We start from the raw sequence: 24,915 nt of genomic DNA, 5'->3' as shown, positions 1-24,915 counted from the left end.
AGTCAATAGTTTGCTAAGCTTGAACCAATAATATCACTGAGAATGCTCAAATCTATTTTATTCGGGGTAAGTTTCGAACAGAAAGTTCTTCAGTAAAATGGGATATCACTATAAAAACAAAACATGAGAACCTAATAAAAAAAGAAAATTAAAATGTTTTATTTAAAAAAGGAAAGAAAATTGTATTGAATGGGAACTAATTTCTCTAGTTATTAAAAAAAATCATTGCTTTGTAATATTTATGTGGTATGTTGCAGACATTTTAAACCATAATTTTATATTTCTTCTTTTTTAAAAGTAGATTTATAATATTGTTTTGATTTAAGTGTGCAGCAAAGTGCTTCTGTTATATATACATATATTATTTTTTCAGATTATTTCCATTATAGGTTATTATAAAGTATTAAATATTGTTCACTGTGTTATACAGTAAATCTTTGATGTGGTATTTCTTCTTATGTGGTATTTGTAAAAAAAGTCATAAACACAAAAACTTCTGGACTAACATTGAGAGTTTTAAAATATTATTATTACCTATATTGTAACTGGCAAAAAGAAAAATTTGCCACTGTTTTTTTTTTGCCACTGTTTTTCAATTCTTTCTAATAATACTTTGAAAATACAGATAAGATTTTTTTAACATTAGGCAAAATTAAAGCTTCTTAAAGATTTATTGACAGAAAACAAAATTCTGTAAAGCAATTATCCTTCAATTAAAAAATAAATTGATTAAAAAAAACTTCTTAAAGATTTATTTATCATGATCAAGAGTCTAAAGGTTAGAATTATGTCAGAATTGTTTGATCAAAATCTAGAGAGGAAAGTCATTTAGAATATCTGAAATTATGTTTCAGAAAGAGATGCAATTTACTTATTAAGCTTTCATTGATATTGGCAATTACTCTGAGACCAGAATACAGATTTTTTTAATACTATGAAATTTTTAAGCTAATTAAAAATTATATGCTAACACATATAGCATTACTATTTTAAAAACGTTTTTGGTATTTCATAAAGGCATAATAGTAAATAATAAAATAGTAAAATGACATTTTAGGGTTATTTTTTAATTGCCATTTTAGTTTTCTCTATGGTCCTTATTCTATATCATTATAAATACTTTGTTAAATCATGTTATTTTAACTCAAAAACATACCTAAATTATTTTTTCTTAAATACAGTTCATTGTAATTGAGTCAATTTTGTTTTCAAATTAAGGACTAATACTTAAACAGAAATTCAGGAGATAATAGGGATTATCCCTAAAATTTTTCTTAATGTTGGTATAACTTCATACAATTACTATAAAACCAGTTATTGTGTTTTTATAATGTCAGTATTTCTGTATGAAAACCAAAAATCTGCACAGGACTCTGTTGCCTGCATGAAGCCTCACAACCGGATGTTTGTAAGCGTCAGGTAGCTGAGAACCGAGTTGTTTAACCTTTGTGCATCTTCTAAAACCAAGCTTTCCCTCCGTAACTTTCAAAATCGTGAGATTAATTCATTAAGAAAGTAAAGCAAAGTAAATGCAACTGGTTAGCCATAGATTTGAAGGTTCTAAAACTGTATTAAAATTTCCCTCCTTATGGATTCTTTCTGTGGCAGTTCCTACATTCTGTGTAATACCCATTTTACTATTATCTTCACCCCATAGAACATGTAATATTTATTTTTATAGCAATGCAAATACTTAGTTTAGTAAGATAAGATTATGAACCATGTTTTGAGTTACCCTTTGCATCAAAATTGTAATCTGCTGTATCTGTTTCATTTAAGCCTAAGAACTGGAAAAATAGAAAGTTGAAAAATAATGGTATTATTTTCCTTTGAAAATGTTACTTATTTTACTTTCAGATAAAATGAAAATAACCTTTTCTTCTGAAATTATTGTTTTAGCAAATTAAAAAAAATAAAATGCAAGAAATCTTCAATATGCCATATGGTTTCTGTTTCTTGCTACTAGTTGATTTATCTGTAAAAACAGAAATGCATTATTTTTACTTGCATTTTAAAAAACCAATAAATAAATATGTGATGAATTCTAGAATTTATACTTTATATTTAGAATTTATAAATAAATTGAAGTAAGTTGAAGGTTTATATTCCAACTAAAGGTTACAAAAATCTGAGCAATAAAATATCAACTTACTTAAATTAAATATTTGGCACTCAGAATAAAACTTTGTTATTCTGCTTTATAAATCTAAAAAGAGCTTGACTAAAACAATTAAAAATTTTATATATCTTGTTAAAACTGCTTTTGGTATTTAGTAAGTGTTTTAAATAGAATTTCTATTCAGAATGTATACTTTCCCTTTGTTTTATAAATAGATACAATGCAGAGTTTTTTTAATTTCAGTTTTTCAAAACTTGAAATTAAAAAATCTTAAGCAGTTAATACTTTCTTGGCAACTCCTTGCTTTTCATAGAAATAAAACTTTAATGAAGTTATCTCATCTTCCTTTCAAATATTAGTATTTCAAATATCAAGAATTTAAAATTTTAAAAAGCAGAGGAAGAGTTTTCAATATTTACAATAATGTTATTCCTAAACTAAAAGGTTTATGAATTAAAAATAATTTGTATTAACATTTAGAAATTACTAATGATTTCTTATGGAAGAAAATACAAAATCATATTGCTTTTTAACAGTATTATATGTTAACTATCAGTCCAAACTTGTTAATTTTGGTCTTTTAAAATATTTTTTGAATTATTAAAGACAGATTTCAGGACTATGTTGACAGTGAATTTCTATAGTTATCAATTATGATTTCATAAAAATGTTCCAACTTAGCAATAATTATAGCAATGTACTTTACAAGGATAACATCTTCTTTCTATAATTTGGTTCTTTCCTTTAAAATAAGGTTCACGTAAACATATGATAAAATGTCTTACATGCTTTCAACATATTTCTAAGCTATGATTCCCAACAAAACATATTTTAGTCCTATCTTCTTTTTTTCTAAATTATAAAACAATTGCCAAACTGATTCTTAATAAACAAAATTTAATCTTTCAGATTATTTTAGAATTATCTATTTTTACTTTAATTCTGAAAATACATGAAATTAAAAAAAAATATGTACATCATTTTAACAGTTGCTATTAGTTTAACATTTAGGGATTAAGGCCAGCATTTGCCACAGGCTTTATAAAAGCTTTATAAAAAAAAGTTTAAAATATTTAATCATGCCATCTTGAAAAAAAAACTTCAAATATGACAAAACTGTAATGGAAGATCCTAAAAGTTAAATTTGAGGAAGTTTTAATTTTGGGTTTTGCTTTCTTTTTATATGTTATCAGTCTAGCTTCATAAACTGTAGGCTTTTTGTGAATAGACAACAGCCATTTCATGTATGATTTGGAATCATTGTTTTGATAATGTTTTTGTTTGTAGAACTGTCTTTTAAATTTTGTGTGTGCCCGAACCTTCCTTAAAGCAGTATCGGAATTAATGTGATTCTGTTGAATGTATTCCATTAGTCTATATTTGAAAAAAGTAGGATAAATAATAAGCTTCCTTTTAACACTTATTTAACTATTCCTGGTTTAAAGATTATGCTTCTAATTTTCTAATAGGGTGTATGAAAGGCCTTTGCAGTAGTAATTTCTGGCATGAATGGGTTTCAAATTTCAAATAATTTAAATATCTGATATATTTCATGGACTATTAATCTACTCAATTTTTACTTTGAAATTTACAGCCCAGTTCAGTTTTATGTGAACATTTTATTTAAATTTTTAAAGTATACTTATAATGTGTTTAAAAAAATTTTTTTTTAATATTATCTACCTTTATCTGACTGGATCAATGCAATTGCTTTTGAACTTCTGAACCTTTACAATTTCGTAGCTTGGCTGTTACTTTAGCATCTATCAATAAAAAATATTAATGTGTACTAAACACTGGTTATAATTCCTTCCTTTATTTAAAGTGTAATTCACAAGAATATACAAATACCATGTAAACATAACTATAGGGTATCAAATCCAGCTGAAGATAGCTTAATGAATGTCTTTTGTCTTCTGGTTAAATCTTGTCATCTCATCTGAAAAAGAAAGGTACTTAGAAGGTTAGACTTAAGAAAACTTTTTAGTAGGGAGAGGGGGGTCATTACAAATACAAGATTTTTCTATCCCTCATTAAAATAGCTTCCAATTTTCTTGAAAGAGGATTCTCCGAGAGCTCCCTTTCTTTTCCTATAAATTATACACATTTTATTGAGTTTGAACGCACAGGAAAAAAAATGCTCATGAAATTTCTTACTGACTCAAATCTTAAGGCGCTTTTCAAATTCTCAGACTGAAGTACAATTATCTGGTGAATTGATCAGTGAGGACAAATAATTCAGATAGTTTAGGCTCCTCAAAATTTTTTTTCAGTGAGGGGATTTTTTTCCTTTGAATTATCTGAATAATTGCTTCAACTCTCCAGTTCAATTTGCAAGTCTAGACAGGAAACTAGATTGAATAAGGCTTGGAAGGATCGTGAATTTTTGAGACTGCATTTTGAGTTGTAGTTCTTACTATCTTCCATGTGTAATCCCCCTGAATGCTTGCATTTGAGGCCTTCCAGAAAGCTTGTGAAGTTTTAAGTGTTCATCCTATATATATGGTTTTAAAACTTACCAGGGTCTCTTCTGCTTTTTCTCTTCTAAAAATTCAACTCAGATCTTCTTCATGAGGCACTTATAATGAAGGAAAATATAAATTATCTCTCCTCCCCCACCCAGTTTTCATGAACAAATGAAAGTGTTTTTACTCTTTTATATAAAAGGAAAAAGTCTGTATTTGTGGTTTTTTACAACATATTGCTGAAGGACTCTTGTTTTTTTGAGAAAGGAAACAATGTAGCAATGGTTTAATTTGTTAGACACAGATTTGTTCGATTATATGTTGCTGAAACCCTGTATTAGAAAACATTATGGATCATTTAATAAGATAAAAAATAAGCGACTTTAAAAAAATCGTGTTTGAAGAATGTGCAAAAAAAAAATCTGAATCTTTAATCATCATTTTTTCAGATGGCTAATAGACTGGAAAAGAGTTTAAAATGTGAGTGAATGAAGGTGGTCAATAGATACAACCTTTCAGTTATAAGATAAATAATTACTGGAGATGTAAGGAACAACATAATGACTACAGTTAACACTGCTGTATAATATATTTGAAAGTTGCTAAAGGAATAAATCCTAAAATTTCTCATCACAAGGAAAAAAAATTTTATAACTATAGTCATTGAACTTACTGTTAATAATTTTTCAGTGTATGTAGGTCAAGTTATTATGCTGTGCACCTTAAATTTATAGAGTGCTGTATGTCAGTTATATCTCAATAAAACTGAAAAAGAAAACTAGTAAAAAGAAATAAAAATTTTAAAAATATGATGGATTCAGAAGTTCTAATGAATGTCAGCTTACAGCTCAAACAATTGCAATTGCTATGTTGATAAAACAAGACCTTGCATGGAATTCTTTATTTTCAGCCATTTAATATAAATTATACTCTCACTTCAGAATAAAACTTGGAAGGTAAAGATGTAGCCACAAGATCCAAAAACCATACAAGGCCTTGAATTTTGTTAATCAGTTGATCTTAAAACATGACTCTAGCAATATTATTTTCCTTACTGTTATTGTTGAAACCCACAAAGTACCTTTTTGACATCACAAATAGCATCTATTCACTATTAAAGAAACTGAGCTAACCTAAAGGAAAAAAAAAATACTCAAAACAGAAAAGGATTTAATCACATACCCTGTAGAACTGTTTGATTTCCTCTTGATGTTAAAATTCATGAGACTGCCTTTTCCAAAATGGTCCTTTATTAAACCATTTTGGTTTGGGTGTACCTAGATAAATTTTTATAAGCCTTTCTCCTCCAAAAAATTTTTCTCAAGGGGATTCATGTCTTCATTTCTCATATGATGGTTCCTTATTCATGCCCTCTTTTCTTTTCAAAGTGCATGAACTAGTAAAATTCAGGTGAAAGGACACTAGGCTAGTAAGTCTGCAATAGCACCTTTTCAAAACATTGCAGATTCCATCAGTGAGTTGCAAATCTTCATTTATAAAATCTGGTCACCTCTTTCATCACATATCCTCTTCTATTTATCCTACAATGGATTTTCAGTATTCTCACTGATAGGATGAAAGTGAAGTTCCAACTTCAGATAATAAACGTTTAGTTGGTGGCCAAGGGCTCTGAGAAGTTAACAGAGTTCACTAGGGATTAAAACAGTAAGAGTGTAAAATTCCCTGTCCCTCGAACACTGTACAGGGCATTCAGTTACTTCATCCTGTTTCTTCCTTCCTAGGATAACCCATCTCTGGTTTACCTTCTCCAAGGACAGAGCACGTACAACTTTACAAAACCACTCCAAATTGTTTAGGGTGCATACCCTTTCCTATTTTTGGACAAAAGGAGTACGATTGCAGCACCAGCTACATAACTGGTGCTGTGACTCAACTAAACCTTTGATTTTCAGAAGAGAAACCTTTATAACCCAGCAGATCAGCTAGGATAACCCATAAGGATGGAAAGCATTCAGTGTGGATTTTCTGGTATAGCCCCAATTTCATAAGTTGCTATTCTTTTCAATAAAAATGAATTATTAGACATGCACTAAATATGATGTAAATTTATAGCTCTGAAAGGTATTTTCTATCTATGGACTCATAATTTAGAAAAAAAAGACATCAGGTAAAATATCCCCAATTAAAAAGGTAGGGAATTACTGTTACCATCAAGCTTGAGAAGTTGGAAAAAATTCTATGTAAGGGATATAAAGATGAATTCTAAATTTTCAGTCCTTGGCTCCCCAAAGGGTGCAGTATCCGGTAACAGGGGTTTTCATTTTCATTTTGTGACATATGTGTGACCACAGTTCCTTTACTCTTGATCTACCTATTATTCTACATTCATATCTGTCTGCATAACCCTAAAATAACCAATCACTTTAATCAATTCCATCAGTACTATGGGAACTAGGAAAAGGCAAGCCAGTTGTTGGACTCTAAGAAGTGGTTCACACAAGAGACTCCATCTAGTTGGGCCATGTCCTAATGATGATCACTGTCCTACCGATGGCTGAAGGGTTCTTGACGAGTTCCTGACCCAGAGAAGGAACGGACAAGGGTCTGAGCCTTTTCTTACATCTCGTACAACACCTGTCAACAGAGTTCTAACCACAGAAGACAGGCTCATGCAGCAAAAGCCGAGTTCTTTGTAGATCTGAGGAACCTACAGATCCCATGGAGGGGAAAGTATATTTTGGCTTTGGAGTCCAAACACTTGGCTTTTATATATTTCTGAGAAAGAGCATATGGAACGTGAATAAATCTTTTCAATATCCTTGGGGGTTTGTGTTGTTGTTTGGGTTGTTTTTAACTACAAGATGTCTACAAAACATCTTGATCACTGTGTTTCTAAATTTACTGCTTGTTGAGGTCCTTTTAAATTTCTATTTGAAAGTGAAAGAACTTGGGATTGTGGTGGTGATTTAAGGAACATTATGTCTTCGTCTCATAGACTCTGATCCTCTTTTGTCCTATAAGCAACAAATAATACTTTTTAGAATACTGGTAACCTATGTTATTATTCCTGGGTGTCTGAGCTGAATTTCTGTGCAAATGTGTTCACAACTTAAATAAAATAGCAAACCAGTGCAGCTTGACTCGGAGTTAACAATGGATCAAAGTTGCTTCTCGTTGTCTTTCAGCTTGCCCAGCTTTCAAAAACAGATAAAATCTAAAGCAGAATGGTCTGTTGGCAGAAACCAACAATACTGTAAAGCAATTATCCTTCAATTAAAAAACAAATTTCAAATAAAAAACAAAACAAAAAATTAAGTGGAATGGTCATTCATTATACCTGATTTATGTAACATATCGTATTTCATATTTTGATGGGGTACTGTCAGGAAATTCTAAGCTGGTTTACAAGGAACAAGTAAGCTCTGGTTTATAGGCATTTGAAAGTATTTTTCGACAACCATGTCATATAACTGTTTCTTAGTTTTCCCTTTTCTTAAATGACCTCATTTTAACAATTTTAATACCTCCCATGTGTATATGAATTTGGTGCTTTTACAAACATTATCTCTTTTGATCCTCATACCGTCAATAACAGTGTTGTTATTAGACCTATTTCAGGGTGACTAAAAGCTCAGACTCTGAAATGAGACTGAGGAGAATTTGAATGTTGGTCTTCTTAGTTTTCTAGCTGTGTAACACTGAACAAGCTTCATAGACGTTCTGAGCCTCAGTTTACTTATCTGTAAAATGGGGGTGAAAATAATGCTTACTCCACAGGATTGTTGTGAGGTTTAAATGACTAAAAGTGCTTAGTATATAGTAAGTGCTCGATAAATATTGGTATTTAACCAAAAGGTAAGTGAAGCTGAGAGTCACTGGGAGGTGTGCCCTTGATTGCAGCCAACGCGAGAACCCGGATTTGGGACTTCAAAGCCTATGGTGGACCCTCTCACTTTGTTTGCAAATGCAGTTGTTTGGAGTGTGACTCAGCATTGTTTCCAATCGTCCTTTGCCTACACGCTGATCAAACACGAAAGCACTTTTTCCTCTAAACCAGTGGATTTCAAAACCTTCCGTAGATGCCTTCATGAAAGACAATGGACAACCAGGTCTTGTCCTGGCACAGAAAAATGCAGCCAGGTTAAGTGCAGACAAATCACTGAGAAAAAAATATTCTACAAAGATGGGCTTCAGTAGTAGTGCATTGCCTTAGCAGGAAGCTGTTACAAGCAGTCAGCTGGCAAGAGGGATTGAAGACAATCTCAAGGTCTTTACATCAATGTATTTTAGTCTTTTTATTTTATCTATTTTCAAAATTTTATTTTTTATTTTTTTGCCACGCACGGCATGTGGGATCTCAGCACCTTCACCGGGGATGGGACCAGCGCCCCCTGCTGTGGAAGAGTGAGGTCTTAACCACTGGGCAGCCAGGAAAGTCCCTATTTTTTGAAACATTCTTAGAACACATGACTCAGGTATTCTGTTGGGTTAAAAGGAAAAGTGCATTGGCTTGAATGTCTGGTAAGTGCCCAGAACTTCCAAACATAATAATAGTCCCTTTAAGTCATCATATGTGTATATAGGAGTGGAGAAAGCTTATAAATGAAACTCATTTAAGTGCTATAATTCTTTGAGGCTCTGTTCCTTGAGTTCTGAGTAGGGTTGTTCTCAAGAACAAAGTCCCTTATTACAAATACACACTTGGGCTCCCTCGGTGCTTTCTGAGTCATTTCAGTTAATTTATTTACCCTTTGGCTGTCTTCGGTACACGTTTGAGCCCTACTGGTATTCATAGGGAGTATGTCATAATCACAGGCAATAAAAACGTGTTCCTCTATTTTTAACCTTGAAGCCAATACCATTCCAACTCAGACGTTAATGTTCTAGGCTCTCAAGTCCTAAATTATAAAGTTTCTGGTTGAGTTCTAGTCCCAGAATCCTCAGAAACTGATGGTGAGGTTTCATAATTTCAAGTTTGGTATTTTCTTACATGGAATTTTAAAAGTGGTTTGCTGGAAGAGGGATACTCTGTTTTGTTTCCAGGAGAACTTAAAGAGGGAGAAGATGGAGTATAAATGTAGAAACAGACCCAAAATTTTAATTCTTTTGACTTGGCTATTAATTACTATGGGTGACTTTCAAAATAATAGCTCTCAAATATTTAACCAAAAATGTATAGTGTGAGGTGGTTCAAATTCTTTACTTGGTGAAATGACACTTGGAAGATATCTTTAATAGACATAGTGTAAGACAGTATTTGTTGATTTTATAGGAGGTATCAGTTGTCAAGCACCATCTGAAATTCTTCATGAAATAAACAAAAATACAGCATCAGGGTTTGAGATTCATCTTCAACCAGCAAAAGTGAAATAAAAAATTCTAACCCAAGATCTCTGAAGATGATATATATTTCTCTTGTGGAAAAAAAAATGAATATAAATAAATAAAATCAAAGCTATCTTGATGTTATTAGTCTTAGAGGAAAATCCCCTGGAACTTAGGCATCTCTTTAGATTCTTTCTTCAGCAGGAGACTCCTTCCAAAAAGAAAAGAAAAAATAACAATTATATAGAATAATTGCAGAATTCTAGTTGACAAGAGAAAAAGGACAGTAGTTTTCTGGTTTTCAAATGGGCCCAGGTAGATCTGTCCAAATTCAGGTCTTCCTAGTAAATAAGAGGTTATGTTTCCCAATACAAACTCCCTCTGTTTTGTTTCATAAACTATAATGTCTAATGCTGTTTCCTTAGACATTTCAAAATATGATCTCCCTGGTACCTGGCTCAATCCATGTTAAAAGATACTTAGGGAGATGATTCACTAATGAGGAACCTTGCAGACAGCAGAGAGAATAGACAGTGGTACCTCCTATCTGCGAGGACATGAGATTTTATGTCTGGAAAGATGTCTGTGGAATAGGCCCATGTAGGTCCACACTAACTGCAAGGTGTGGTTCCTGGCACTACTTCCAACCCGATTCATTGCTGTCTTCCTGCGGGGTGCTGGGTGACTCAGGGCCTTGGTTTTGGCACACACAGACTTTCTCCTCTAAATTTCAAAGGCAGTTGAGTTTGACAGACACTGAACAGAGTGGTTCAGTGACTCAGGGAACAACTGTTTGGTGGCCAAAGAGAAATGATCTTGCCGTAATAATAGCCTGCAATCTGCTATCCATTTCCTTCTTGAAATCTCAAAGATCACAGGAAGAACTCATCCCAGGGAGATAGCAACTGGCAGGTAGAGAAGTGGAAACAAAAATCCTAGCGCAATTCAGCTGCTAGTCTCGATCAGGATCCCGGCGTACCCTTCCTTGTCAGAAGCAGAAACAGTCAGTCTCCCGATGTGAATTACGGATGATTTAGGGACATGATTTTTTTTTTCCCAACAACTTCCTATGACATCAAGAAAAATGGGTCATCACAACTGTCAGCTGGTCTCTCGAGCAGTCCAGATTAAGAAGATAGGCACCGAAAATCTCCTTGAGTCACTCATCAACTTTTGTCTGCACTTGAAGGTCACTTAAATACCAAAACAAATATTGGTTACTGAAACTGATGAAATAGAAGAAGTTAAGAAGTGAAAAATCTGGACCAACAGAATGCTGGGCTCTTCAATTGTCAAGCACCTCTCACCAGCACCAAATCCCAGTTAGGTTTTTAAACCTCACCAAAACGTAACGTGGAATTTTTTTTAAGTATAAAAGTGAGAGTTGCTCAGTTGTACCCAACTCTTTGCAAGCCCATGGACTATACAGTCCATGGAGTTTTCCAGGCCAGAATACTGGAGTGGGTAGTCTTTCCCTTCCCCAGGGGATCTTCCCAACCCAGGGATCGAACCCAGGTCTCCCGCATTGCAGGCAGATTCTTTTCCAGCTGAGCCGAAAGGGAAACCCTTTTAAAATATGGGGACAGAAAAATTAGGAAAGGGAAAGAAAGAGTAATAAGATCTTTCTCTGTTCTGAAGGCATGCACAGGTTAAAAAGGTAGAGTTTTGGATGTAGACCACCTGAGATCAAGCCCTAATTCCTATCTATTAACTTTGTAACCTTGAGCAAATAGATAGGGAAAAAATGGAAACAGTGACAGACTTTATTTTCTTGGGATCCAAAATCACTGAGGATGGTGACTGCAGCCATGAAATTAAAGACACTTGCTCCTTGGAAGAAAAGCTATGACAAACCTAGTCAGAGTATTAAAAAGCAGAAACTTCACCATGCTGATAAAGGGCCACATAGTCAAAGGCATGGTTTTTCCAGTAGTCATATACAGATGAGAGTTGGACCATAAAGAAGACTGAATGCCGAGGAATTGATGCTTTTGAACTATGGTGCTGGATAAGATTCCTGAGAATCTCTTGGACAGCATGGAGATCAAACCAGTCAATTCTAAAGGAAATTACTCTGAATATTTATCGGAAGGACTGATGCTGAAGCTGAAGCTCCAACACTTTGCCCACCTGATGCGAAGAGTTGACTCACTGGAAAAGACCCTGATGCTGGGAAAGATTGAGGGCAGAAGAAGGGAGTGACAGAGGATGAAATGGTTGGATGGCGTCATCGACTCAATGGGCATGAGTTTGAGCAAGCTCCGGGAAATGGTGAAAGACAGGGAAGCCTGGTGTGTTGCAGTTCATGGGGTTGCAAAGAGTTGGACACGACTGAGCGACTGAACAACAACAAACCCTGGGAAAGTTATGCCATGTCTCTGCTTCTCAGTTTTCCAGTCTGTAAAATGAGGCTAATACAAGCACCTACCACAAAGGGTTGTTGTGCAGATTAATTAAGTTAAAATATGAGAAGCACTTAGAACAAGGCAGTCAAAATTTTAGCTAATATGACAAGAGTTAAATTTGGTTTACGTTTTAAATCACTTTCATGCTAAGTATTGTTTTTCGACTGCATGGCCTCTAGGATCTTAGCTCCCCAAGCAGGGATTGAACCCATGTCCCCTGCAGTGAAAGCTCAGGACTGTAAGCACTGGACCACGAGGGAAATCCCAATGTTGAGTATCATTTTTTAAATATAAAGGTTTGGACCCTCCCAGTGTGTCCTCCGTACTTTTATATTTACTTGATCTCTCTTTACCCCTTCTAATACTCATCTTCTCTCACTCTTCCTTTCTCACACATGAATATACAAAATCACACAACCACACTTACAGGAAAAACATTATACCAGAGTTTGTAAACACCATCTTGAATTTCACATATCACCTTGGCCATGCTCTCTGTCTGTAAAATATATGTAGTCTCACATGCCTTTTCAGAGATATCCCATTTCTCAAAAGTACTAGAGCCATCTACAATAATCACTAATTATTAGACAAATGTAAATCAAAACTATAATGAAGTGCCACTTCACACAGGTCAGAATGGCCATTCCCCCAAAGTCTGGAAATAATAAATGCTAGAGTGGGTGTGGAGAAAAGAGACTCTCCTACACTGTTGGTGGAATGTAAATTGGTGCAGCTACTATGGAGAACAGTATGGAGGTTCCTTAAAAAAAAAAAACTAAAAAAAAAAACAACTAAAAATAGAGCTACCATACAATCCAGTAATCCTACTCCTGGGCATATATCTGGAACAGACAAAAATTCTAATTTGACAAGACTACATGCACACCAGTAGTCATAACAGCACTATTGACAGTTGCCAAGACATGGAAGCAACCTGAGTATCCATCAACAGATGAATGGATAAAGAAGATGTAGTATATTTATTCAATGCAACACTACTCAGTCATAAAAAAAGAATGGAATATTGCCATTTGCAGCAATATGAATGGACCTAGAGATTATCATACTGAGTGAAGTAAGTCAGAGAGAGAATAACAAATAGTATATGATATCACTTATGTATGGAATCTAAAAAATAATACAAATGAGTTTACTTACAAAACAGAAATAGACTCCAAACATAGAAGACAAACTTATAACTACCAAAGGGCAAAGGTGGGGGAGGGATAAGTTAAGAGTATGGGATTAACAGATACACACCACTATATACAAAATATATAAACAGCAAGGATTTACTATTTAGCAGGGAACTATATTTAATATTTTGTAATAACCTATAATATAAAGGAATCTGGAAAAAAAGTAACCAAATCACTGCTACATACCTGAAACCAACAAAATATTGTAAATCCATTATACCTCCACTAAACAAACAAATGAACAAAATTAGAGTCATGTAAGATGGAGGGGTATGAACAATTGAATGTGAACCACTCCATGGTACTAGAGACTTTCATTTTCAGTCATTATGGGTGAATTTGTACTAAACTAGTTCTGCTATAAAAAAAATATAAAACTGAAATAGAAGTGTTCACACTCTAGACAACAATCAGAGGACAAGTGTGATCACTGAGAAAAGGAAAACACATGATGTCAGTTGCATAATCACCTTCAGCTTCCTTCCGAGAAAGAACCTTCTGGATGTGGTGCAGGAAGGGTTAACTTAATCAAAGCACAATGATCTCACTGATCTGATGGGATAACTGAAGTTCAGGTTTGCTTAGGTGGCTGAAATTTGTGTGTTGCATACCAGAGAGAAAGGGGCTGTATATAGAGCAGTAACTCTGATAACTCTGCATAAAAGTCTCCTTGAATCTTTTACTGGAGACTAAATTATGTATGCATAGAAAAGACTCTGCAAGCCATGGCAGAGAATAATGATTAAGAAACTGTGAGCCCCAATGCAAAGATTCCAGATATTGCACAGGGCTTGGAGACATTGGAGGTCTGACAAATCAGAATAGGATGACTTCGCTATACACACTGGGCATTCCTTTGAGATCTTAGAAGGGCAAAGAGGTAGGAGTAGGTCTATTCTAGCTACAGAATAAGAGTTACTCTATACCCAACATTAAAGCAAATCTCAAAAGGATCAAGCTAATCTGTGACTAAATTAGCTACCTGACAGAACAAAAGTCAACACTCTTCAAAAAAAGAAAAGCAAACCACTTGCAACATTGTAAAATCCACAATTTCCAATATACTATGAAAAAAAAATCACTAGCTAAGTAAAGAAACAGAAAACTGTGATCTAGAACTAAGGTGAAAAAATAGTCAAAAGAAACAGACCCAGAGATAACACAGATAATGGAATTAGTAGACAAGAATTTTAAAACATAGTAAGAACCTTAGGTGAAAACTAGACATAACAGGTGAACAGAAGAAATCTCCATATAGAAATACAAACTATAAAAAGGACCAAATGGAAATTCTATGTGTAAAAATTATTATATCTGAAATTAAAATTTTACCAAATGACCTAAACAGCAGATTGGATGTTGCCGAAGAAGAGATCAAAGAACTTGAAGCACAGAAAGTGAAAAGATTGAAAAAAATGAACAGATCCTAGGGATATGAGGGACAATATAAAATGGTCTAGTACAGGTGTAACTGGAGTCCTAGAAGGAAAGAAAATTGAGACTGAGTCATAGAAATTATCTGAAGACCCAATGACCAACTTCTCCCCCTTATTTGATGAAAAACATTAACCCATAGATCCTAGAAATGTAATTAATCTCAAGAAGAAAAAACAAGATCAAATCTATACCTAGACATATTATAGTTATATTGCTGAGACAAAAATAAATAGAAAAAAAGTTAAATAGCCAGGCAATCATATACAGAAAAATAAAATTTTTAAGTACTGACTTCTCATCAGAAACAATGAAAGCTGGAAGACAATGGAAGAATATGTTTAAAATGCTGAAAGAAAAATTTGCCAATTAGGAATCCTATCTCCTTTAAAATGTGAAGGCAAAAATAAAGCCTTTTTTTAAGATAAAAATTGAGATAAGTCACTGCTGATAGACATGCACTATAAAAAATATTAAAGGAAGTTCTTTGTGCTGAAGAATTGCATAGACAAAGGAGTGAAGAGCATCATTATATATGTGGGTAAATATAATTATTTTTATTTTCCTAACTGTATAATTGCCTAAAAAGTAATTGTGTAAAAGTACAGTTTATAATATATGTAGAAGTAAAATATATGAAAATACCACATTGCAAGATTCTTATATACAAAGTGGCAGCATATTAATTCATGGAAGGTTATGATAAGTTAAGAATGTAAATACTACTTCCTAGATCAACCAGAAAAAAAACAAATATAGTGAAAGGCTAATAGAGGAGATAAAACAGTGCTACATAATACTAAATTATTACAAAAGAAGGAGGAAAAAAAGGAACAAAGACAGGTGGGACAAATAGAAAATAAGATTGTAGACTTATGTGCCATGTGCTCAGCTGTGTCCGACTCTTTTTGACCCCATGGACTGTAGCCTGCCAGGCTCCTTAGTCTATGGAATTTTCCAAGCAAGAATGCTGGAGTGGGTTGCCATTTCCTCCTCCCAACCCAGGGATCAAACCCAAGTCTCCTGTGTCTCCTACATTGCTGGCAGACCCTTTACCCACTGAGCCATAAATCCAACTATATTAACAATTGTGTTAAATGTAAATTTATTAAGTACTCTAATTAAAGGCACTTATCAAATTGCATAAGAAAACAAGATCTAATTTTATGCTAAAGAGATGTACTTTAAACATAAACAGATGAATTAAAAATTTAAAATGGCAAAAGATACAATGCATAAACACTAATCATGAGAAAGCAAAGCAGAACTAAGGGGAGAAATAAACAAATTCACAATTATTGCTGGATGTTAACTCTTCTGTCTCAGTAACTGATAAAACAAGCAGACAAAAATATTAGTGAGAATATAAGATTTGGAACAGTACTATCAACAACTTAATTTAATTAACACATTGAAAATTATACCCAACAATTGCAGAATACACTTTTTTTTTCAAGTACACAGGAAATGCTCACCAAGATAAAACATATATAGGGTCATAAAGGACTTCCCTGGTGGTTCAGACAGTGAAGAATTCTCCTGCAATGTGGAGGACCTGGGTTTGATCCCTGGGTTGGAAAGATCCCCTGCAGAAGGGCATGGCAACCCACTCCAGTATTCTTGCCTGGAGAATCCCATGGACAGAGAAGCCTGGCTGGCTATAGTCCATGGGGTCGCAAGAGTTGGACACGACTGAGCAACTAAGCCCAGAGCAATGGCAGGGTCATAAAACCATTTTCAGTGACTTTCAAAGGATTGAAGCTATATGGCATGTTATTTGATCACAAAAGAATTGAATTATAAATCATTAACAGAAAGAGATGTAGGGCTTCCCTGGAGACTCAGCAGTAGGGAATCTATCTGCCAATGCAGGAGACATGGGTTTGATCCCTGGGCCAGGAAGATCCCACACGTTGCAGAGCATCTAAGCCCTCGGCCACAACGACAGAACCTGTGCACCACAACTTCTGAAGCCACAGCTATCGAGCCTGTGCACCACAACTTCTGAAGCCTGAGCGCCCTAGAGTCCATGCTCCGTAACAAAAGAAAGCACTGCAGTGAGAAGAGGTCTCACTGCAACTAGAGTAGCCCCCACTTGCCGCAATTAGAAAAAAGCCCTCACAGCAAAGAACACCCAAGAGAACCAAAAGTAAATAAATACATAAAAATTTTTAAAAAGAGATGTAAACTATCCCCAAGTTGAATTTGAAATAAATAATACTTTTAAAAATCACATCAGAAAAATTGTAGGATGCAGCCAACATAGTACTCAGGGTATTACATACTTCAATTAGAAGAGGACAGATTTTACATAAACAATGCAAGAATCTAGAAAAAGAGGAAACAAAGCCAAAATATGTAGTAATAAAAAATAATAATAAAGAACATAAATCAATAAAATAGAAAAACAATCTCAATATCAAACACTGATTCTTTGAGAAAGATCAATAACGGTAACATATTTCTAGGTAGATTGATAAAGAAAAAGAGAGAAAATACAAATTAACAATATAAAGAATAGAAAGGGGTGTCACCACCAACCTTTCAAACTTTAAAAGGATAATAAAAGGTTATTATGAACACCTTTATGTCAATAAATTTGAGAATTTAGTTGAAACAGAATTTGTGTCCTACATACTGATATAAGAAGAAATAGAAAACCCAAATAATCCTATATCTTTACCTATGGGGAAGGAATTAAGAATCTTCTGTAAAGGAAATTCCAGTCTGTGATAGTTTCACTGGTAAATATCATCCAAATATGAGTAAGAAATGTAATATCAATTTTGTATAAATTTTTTGAGAAAATATATCCAAATTTACTTTATGAGGCATTATAATGCCCCTATAATAATAGCCAAGGACATTATACAAAAAGAAAGTTATAATTAATATCTCTCGAGACCATAGGCAAAGTATTTAACAGAATATTAGCAAATCAGTGACTTCCCTGGTGGTCCGGTGGCTAAGACTCCACACTCCCACGTGGGGGCCTGGGTTCAATCCTTGATCGGGGAACTGGATCCCATACGCACAACTAAAGATTCCACATGCTGCAACTAAGACCCGGTACAGCCAAATAAATTAATTAATTAAAAAAAAAGAATATTAGCAAACCAAATCCGATAATACATAAAAATGGTAATGTATCATGATCAGGGAGAGTTTACTCCAGGAGTGCAATATTGGTTTAATATTAAAGTTCAATGTAATTTATCACATCTACAAAATAAAGAACAGGGACACAATCATGTTCACATATGTAGAAGAAGGACTTCAAATGACCATTCAGGAAAAAGAAAATTTAAAAAAACATCAATTTTAGTGAACCAGGAGTGAAGAGAACTTCTTTAACCCGATACAAGACAACTATGAATAACCTACAACTAACCTCCCCCAGAGCATTAAGTCTGGAACAAGGCAAGACTGCGTGCTTTCACCGTTTCTCAACATTGTACTGAATGTCCTAGTCAGGGCAACAAAGAAAAATGAAAAAGAGACAAAATAGCGTTTAGGGGGAAAAAAAAAAGAAGAAGCAAAACTGTTTTTATTCGTGGGTGACATCTGTACTAGAAACAAGGATCAGGCCCAGTCATATTTTTGACAGTGTCACCAGTCAGCAAACCACATAACCATCTAGACAACTCACAGGAAATCCCCCTAATATTCTGGGCCCGACCTTTTAGGCTTTCTGTCAAAACAAAGGCAGCGAACGCTGCTATGGAGGAGTGGCTTTCTGCCAAGGAAAGAACTCTGGGAGAGAAGTGGCCTGTTGATGGATTTGCCAGTGAGAAACTGTGACTTTGACCAGTCACTACACCTCATCTTTGCCTCTATATCTTCATCTGTAAAATGGGAAAGGTAATCATTTCCAACTCTAAGATTCCAATTTTCCTCCTGAATAGGCAAAAATGTGTTCATTAAGCTTCCAGCCCCAGAGGAAATGAAGGTACAGGGATGTGTTACATTCCAGGTTCCCGGGAGCACCGAGAGCCTAAACCCCACGATGCATCCACTTCTCAGCATCTCCCATTGTTCTCTCTCACCTGCAGTAGCTTTTTTATTTTCTCTTTTGGCTGTGTGGCTTGTGGTTTCTTAGTTCCCTGACCAGGGATTGAACCTTAGGCCCTTCACAGTGAGAGCTCAGAGTCCTAAGCAATGAACTGTCAGGGAATTCCCCTGCAATAGCCTTTTAATTGGGCTTCCTGGATAGCTCAGCTGGTAAAGAATCTACCTGCAATGCAGGAGACTCCAGTTCGATTCCTGGGTTGAGAAGATCCCCTGGAGACAGGATCGGCTACCCACTCCAGTATTCTTGCCTGGAGAATCCCCATGGACAGAGGAGCCTGGTGGGCTACAGTCCATGGGGTCACAAAGAGTAGGACATGTCTGAGCAACTAAGCACAGCACAGCCTTTTAACTGGTCTTCTGTTTACTTTTTGCCTTTCTTCAATCCATTTACCAGTAGCCAAATTATTCTTTTTAAACATTTTATTTTATATTGGCGTATAGCTGATTAACAGTGTTGTAATAGTTTTAGGTGGACAGCAAAGGGACTCAGCCACACATATACAGGTACCCATTCTCCTTCAGACTCCCCTCCCATCCAAGCTACCACATAACATTGGGCAGAGTTTCCTGTGCTATACAATTGGTCCTTGCTGATTATTCATTTTAAATATAACAGTATGTACATGTAGATCCCAAACTCCCTAACTGTACTTCCCCTCATCCTTCCACCCGGCAACCATAAGTTCATTCTTTAAGCCTGTGAATATGTTACCAAAGAGATATTTTTAAGAATAAGTCAGAGCATGTCATTCTTCTGCTTCAGTCCCTCCAATGGCTCTCTCACTGATCTTGGAATTAAACCCCAATTCCTGAACTGGGGCTCATGAGGCCTAAGGGCTTCCCAGGTGGTACAGTGGGAAAGAATCCACCTGCCAATGCAGGAGATGCAAGAGAGGTGGGTTTGATCCCTGGGTCAGAAAGATCCCCTAGAGTAGGAAATGGCAACCCATTCCAATATTCTTGTCTGGAAAATTCCATGGACAGAGAAGCCTCCGTTCAGTTCAGTCGCTCAGTCGTGTCCGACTCTTTGAGACCCCATGAATTGCAGCATGCCAGGCCTCCCTGTCCATCACCAACTCCCAGGGTTCACTCAAACTCACATCCATCGAGTCGGTGATGCCGTCCAGCCGTCTCATCTTCTGTCGTCCCCTTCTCCTCCTGCCCTCAATCTTTCCCAGCATCAGGGTCTTTTCAAATGAGTCAGCTCTTCGCATCAGGTGGCCAAAGTATTGGAGTTTCAGCTTCAGGATCAGTCCTTCCAATGAACACCCAGGACTGATCTCCTTTAGGATGGACTGATTGGATCTCCTTGCAGTCCAAGGGACTCTCAAGAGAAGCCTAGCAGGCTACAATCCACGGGGTTGAAAACAGTCAGACACGGCTGAGCGGCTGAGCACACACACAATACGACCTAACCGATGTGGCTCCTGACTACTTTTGGGACCTCACATTTCAGCCCTTGTCTCATCTTGTTCACCACACTCCAGCTACACTGGGCTTACTCTCCTGCAAGTATGCCAATGAGGTCTCCACCTTACAGCCTTGGCCTTTCCTGGGACCCTCTCCTCTAAGATCTGGACGTGCTTATCTATTCTCTTCATCCAGGTCTCAGCAAGGCCTCTTTCTACCACCCTATCTAAAGCAGATATATCTTCTGCCTTACTTTTAAAAAACTCTCTTTCACTTTAGTCATTTTTATTTTCTTCACTCCTTAGTGCAATGGGTAATTTTACTACTTATATGTTATCTGCTTCCTTTGCCTGACTTTCTCACCCTCGTTCACAGCTGTCCCTTTGTCTGGAGTGGTGTCTGGCATGGACTAGATGCTCAACATACCTTTTAGAATGAATGAATGAGCTCTACTCTGTCATATTGTATATCTTGCTTGAGTTGACACTAGATCAGCTTACCCCTCCATCAGCCTGGACCAAACCCAGACTTGTCCACAGATCCCAATCTACCTCTTCAGGCAAGTAAATGCAAACACATTATGCACGATACATTTATTAAGCCTCACATAACTAATTGTTCTGTGGACACAAAGAGTAAGACAAGATTTCTATGCAGCAGGACTTACAATCTAATAATGATGGAAGTAGATGAATAATAATAATTAAAATTTGAATATTATACTATTTTACTAATTGATAGAATTATAATTTTAATACCTAAAATTTCCAGTTTTCAAAGTACATTTCCTATGAATTATATCATCCAATACCAAGAAAATAGCCATCTTTTTCTGTCATTATTTTCAACCAGAAAGAAGTCAGACAAAGACAAGACAATAGAAGTACCCCAGCACAGTGGAAAGAACATGAGATTTGGAATTCTCTAGAAGATCTATGCTTATTCCTTTAAAATGTACTGATGATAATAATAACCACTATTTAGTACGAACCTACTATGAGCCCAAGCCGGACTCAGTGATGCCATACAATTAACTAAGAATCAGTATATACTATAGTATATATATATATATATATATATATGACTTTTTTATAGTATATATAGGTGACTTTGAGGAAGTAACTCAGCCTCTTTAAATCTCAGTTTCTCATCCCTAAAATGTTGAAACTTCACTTCATGATTGTTGTCAGAATTTGAAAGAGTGTACAAGGAAAAGTTGGTATATGAGAGGAATTTCAAATATTAACTTATTTTTAACAGTCACCTCAAATAAAGTATTTTTTGATAGTTATATTTATCAAATATTTAGAAGGATCTGTTGGTAACAAAGACCAGTGATGACTGCAGCCCAGCTGTCACCTACTCCTGACCAGAGCTATTTTGATCACTGAGGAATTTATATCCTTCCCAGGCCAGAAGCAGTGAGGCTCCACAGCCAATGTGGGAGTCTGCAGTTCTGAAGGATTAAAACAAAACAAAGTAAACCACTGATAACTCAAACGTAAGGGCTTCCCAAGTGGCGCAGTGGTAAAGAAGCAGCCTGCCAACGCAGGAGATGCAAGAGACAAGTATTTGATCCCTGGGTCAGGAAGATCACTTGGAGGAGGAAATGGCAACCCACTCCAGTATTCTTGCCTGGGAAATCCCATGGACAGAGGAGCCTGGCGGGTTACAGTCCATGGGGTCGCAAAGAGTCAGACATGACTGAGCATGCACACATCTCAAACATAAATTCTATATAATAAATTCTTAATTATAACATTTTATTCCCTTACTAAACAAATCAATGTCTCGGAGTTGCCATAAAACTGGCTCCAAACAAGAACTTATTGACCATTCTAGAGTTGGGGGAAGAAAAGTCTTTATTAAAGAAGTGTCATTTGAGCTGACTCTGGCAGGATAGGTAATATTTGCCACGGGGGTAACGAGATTTGCCGGTGGCTCAGCAGTGAAGAATCTGCCTGCAGTGCAGGAGACTCGGGTTCTATTTCTGGATTGGGAAGATCCCCTGGAGGAAGGCATGGCAACTCCAGTAATCTTGCCTGGGAAATCCCATGGACAGAGGAGCCTGGCGGGGTACAGTCCATGCGGTCGCAAAAGAGTCAGACACAACTTAGAGACTAAACAGAAACATTGAGATTTCCCCTATGGGATGAGTAATTCAGAAGCACAGAATAACACAAACTATTTGGAATCCCATCTACATATATTTTTAAACTAGATTACCTTTGTGGCACTGTTTTCTTTGTTGTTGCTCTTTTAAAAAATGATATTACAACAACTATGTTCCTGGAGAGATTCAATTAAAGGTACAGCATCCAAGGTCTTTGTTAGAGTTATTTTGCGTGTCAGGAAGAAGATAGGCTGGAATCATGGTCGGATAGACTACAGATCAAATAGGCAGTCAGCATGCAGATAATAGAAAATCAAATATACTGGGTTTGAGGAAGGAACAAATTTAAAACTCTTGGAACACTGGAGTTTCCTAATGAATTTCCAAGAAAATGTGCTCAATTGTCTGTCAAGTGGCTATCTCCTAAGTGCTAAAAGTATGCCCACAGGAAGAAAAACATCATGTTCCTCTAGCAGACCTTATATATTCTCCAGGTATCATTTTGTCCATGAGAGACCAAGAGTGGGTGCACTCACCAGTGTGTTCATGCACACATTCCACTGGTGGATGTAGCAATGAGGAGAAAATACCATTTTTTTGGTGGCATCAGTTAAAAGATGACCAAGAACAAAGTTTCCCAAAGATCTCCCTTGCTGCTCATGGCTTGCCCCAAAGTATCTTGTAACACTTCTTTCTTGAAGAGGACCTTTCCTGTAATGAGCCCTCACTATATCCCAGTGCTATGTGTAACCATGATAGTGAGCCAACACTACCTCTATTTTATTTTTACATACGAGGAAACTGAGGTTCAGTGCACTCAGCTAGTGTCAGAGCCAGGATTTCAAACCCAACCTCTGTCTCCACTAGCTTCTTCCTAAGTTCCTTGAACCTTCTAAGTACTTCCTGGGACTCCTACTGTGAGTCTTCCCTGGTGGCCCAGTGGTTAAGAATCTGCCTGTCAATGCAGGGGACACAGGTTCGACCCCTGGCCAGGGAAGATCCCACATATCACGGGATAGCTAAGCCCGTGTACCACAACTAATGAGCCCACAAGCTCTAGAGCCCGTACTCCAGAACAGGAGAAGCCGCTGCAGTGAGGAGTCCACACGAAGCCACAGAGACTCAGCACAGCCAAAAGAGTAAAAGAAATTAAAAAAAAAATTTAATGTTAAAAAAAGAAGACTCCTACTGAGCTAGTTGTCTAAGACCAAGAATTGACTATAAGACAGATACCTTATACACTGCCTGGACCCCTGTCTGCTCACTGTCCTACCTTTCATAACAATTATCATTAATCACCAATTGTGTACCAAACATTATGTCAGATGCTGGGGATATGAAAATTTGTAAGATAATCCTGGTTTCAAAGATCTCATTATGTAGTAAGGAACTCAGTTTTATCCTGGGTCCCTGTGACATCAACTACGTTTTTTAAATCCTTTATACCTGAACCAACCTTGCCAAACAGCAATGGAGCAATCCAAGAGGCTAAAAGAGAAAAAGACGATGAGAAAGGGATTCTTTAGGGAAAGGGGCTAGAAAAACTATCTTCCAAATTTTTCTTAGTAACAACTGGGGAAAATCACCCATTTTATTCCTTGCTACAAGCCTTGCAGAAAGGAGCAGATGAAAATATAAACTATGTAACCATCGGTAACAGGTTTAATCTGTCTGGATCTTGTTTCCTTTATAGGACTAATAATTCCTGTTCTGAATCAGAGTCACTAATAAAGATCAGATCAAAATCTTGCTGGTCATATAATATAACCCCTTCATTTCACAAATAGGGAAATAGTTGCAGAAAGAGAAAGTGACTTGCTTAAACCATCAGGGCTATTTGGTGTCAGATCTAGGATTAGAACCCATGCCTCCTTGTCAGGTTGGTGGGGGGTCTCCTTCCTTGATCAGAGATACAGGGTGTGTAGGACATTAAATATATCCTAAATCACATCCATCATAGCTTGCATGCATAAAGGTTTTCACTGTTTTGAAAAGAGAATGAATGTACATCATCCCTATTTTGAGCTTTTTAAACCTCAGAAGGCCCCATGAGGCAGTAACGGGAGATACTCTTTTTTTATATTTATTTATTTGGCTGTGCCAGGTCTTGGTTGCAAAACATGGGATCTTTAGATGTGGCATGTGAACTCTTAGCTGTGGCATGTGGGATCTAGTTTCCTGGCCAAGGATTGTGCCCAGGCCCTGCACCCTGGGAACACAGAGCCCTAGCCGCTGGACCACCAAGGAAGTCCACAGGTGGAATACTATCATCCCCATTTCACTGAGGAGGAAAGTGAAGCTCAGACGACTCTTAATATTTCCCCAGTATCACACAGCATGCAGCAGAGACAGACCATTGAGCCAGGCTTTTAATTCTGGTCCACTAATAATTCCTACACGTTGAGTTTGG

The 24,915-nt window shown here is 36.1% G+C and overlaps 1 long non-coding RNA gene across 2 annotated transcripts in view; it reads right to left on the bottom strand.

Annotated features, from left to right (window-relative positions):
- Window positions 1-24,915, bottom strand: part of LOC147358463 (uncharacterized) — a 98,837-nt gene that overhangs the window by 12,267 nt on the left and 61,655 nt on the right. The window contains exon 3 of one of the 2 annotated variants that reach the window (XR_015142322.1): window positions 9,938-10,081. The exons of the other annotated variant lie outside the window; for it this stretch is intronic. This is a non-coding gene — a long non-coding RNA (uncharacterized LOC147358463). Of the gene's footprint in view, window positions 1-9,937; window positions 10,082-24,915 lie in introns of those variants that run through there. 2 annotated transcript variants of the gene reach the window in all.

Source organism: Bos grunniens, chromosome 15, assembly GCF_055505025.1.
Source record: "Bos grunniens cultivar Pamir isolate PY7600 chromosome 15, Bosgru_T2T1.0, whole genome shotgun sequence".
In the NCBI taxonomy this organism is placed as follows: domain Eukaryota; kingdom Metazoa; phylum Chordata; class Mammalia; order Artiodactyla; family Bovidae; genus Bos; species Bos grunniens.
The sequence above is the reverse complement of the archived record's forward strand: the minus strand, read 5'-3'. Positions and strand labels throughout refer to the sequence as shown.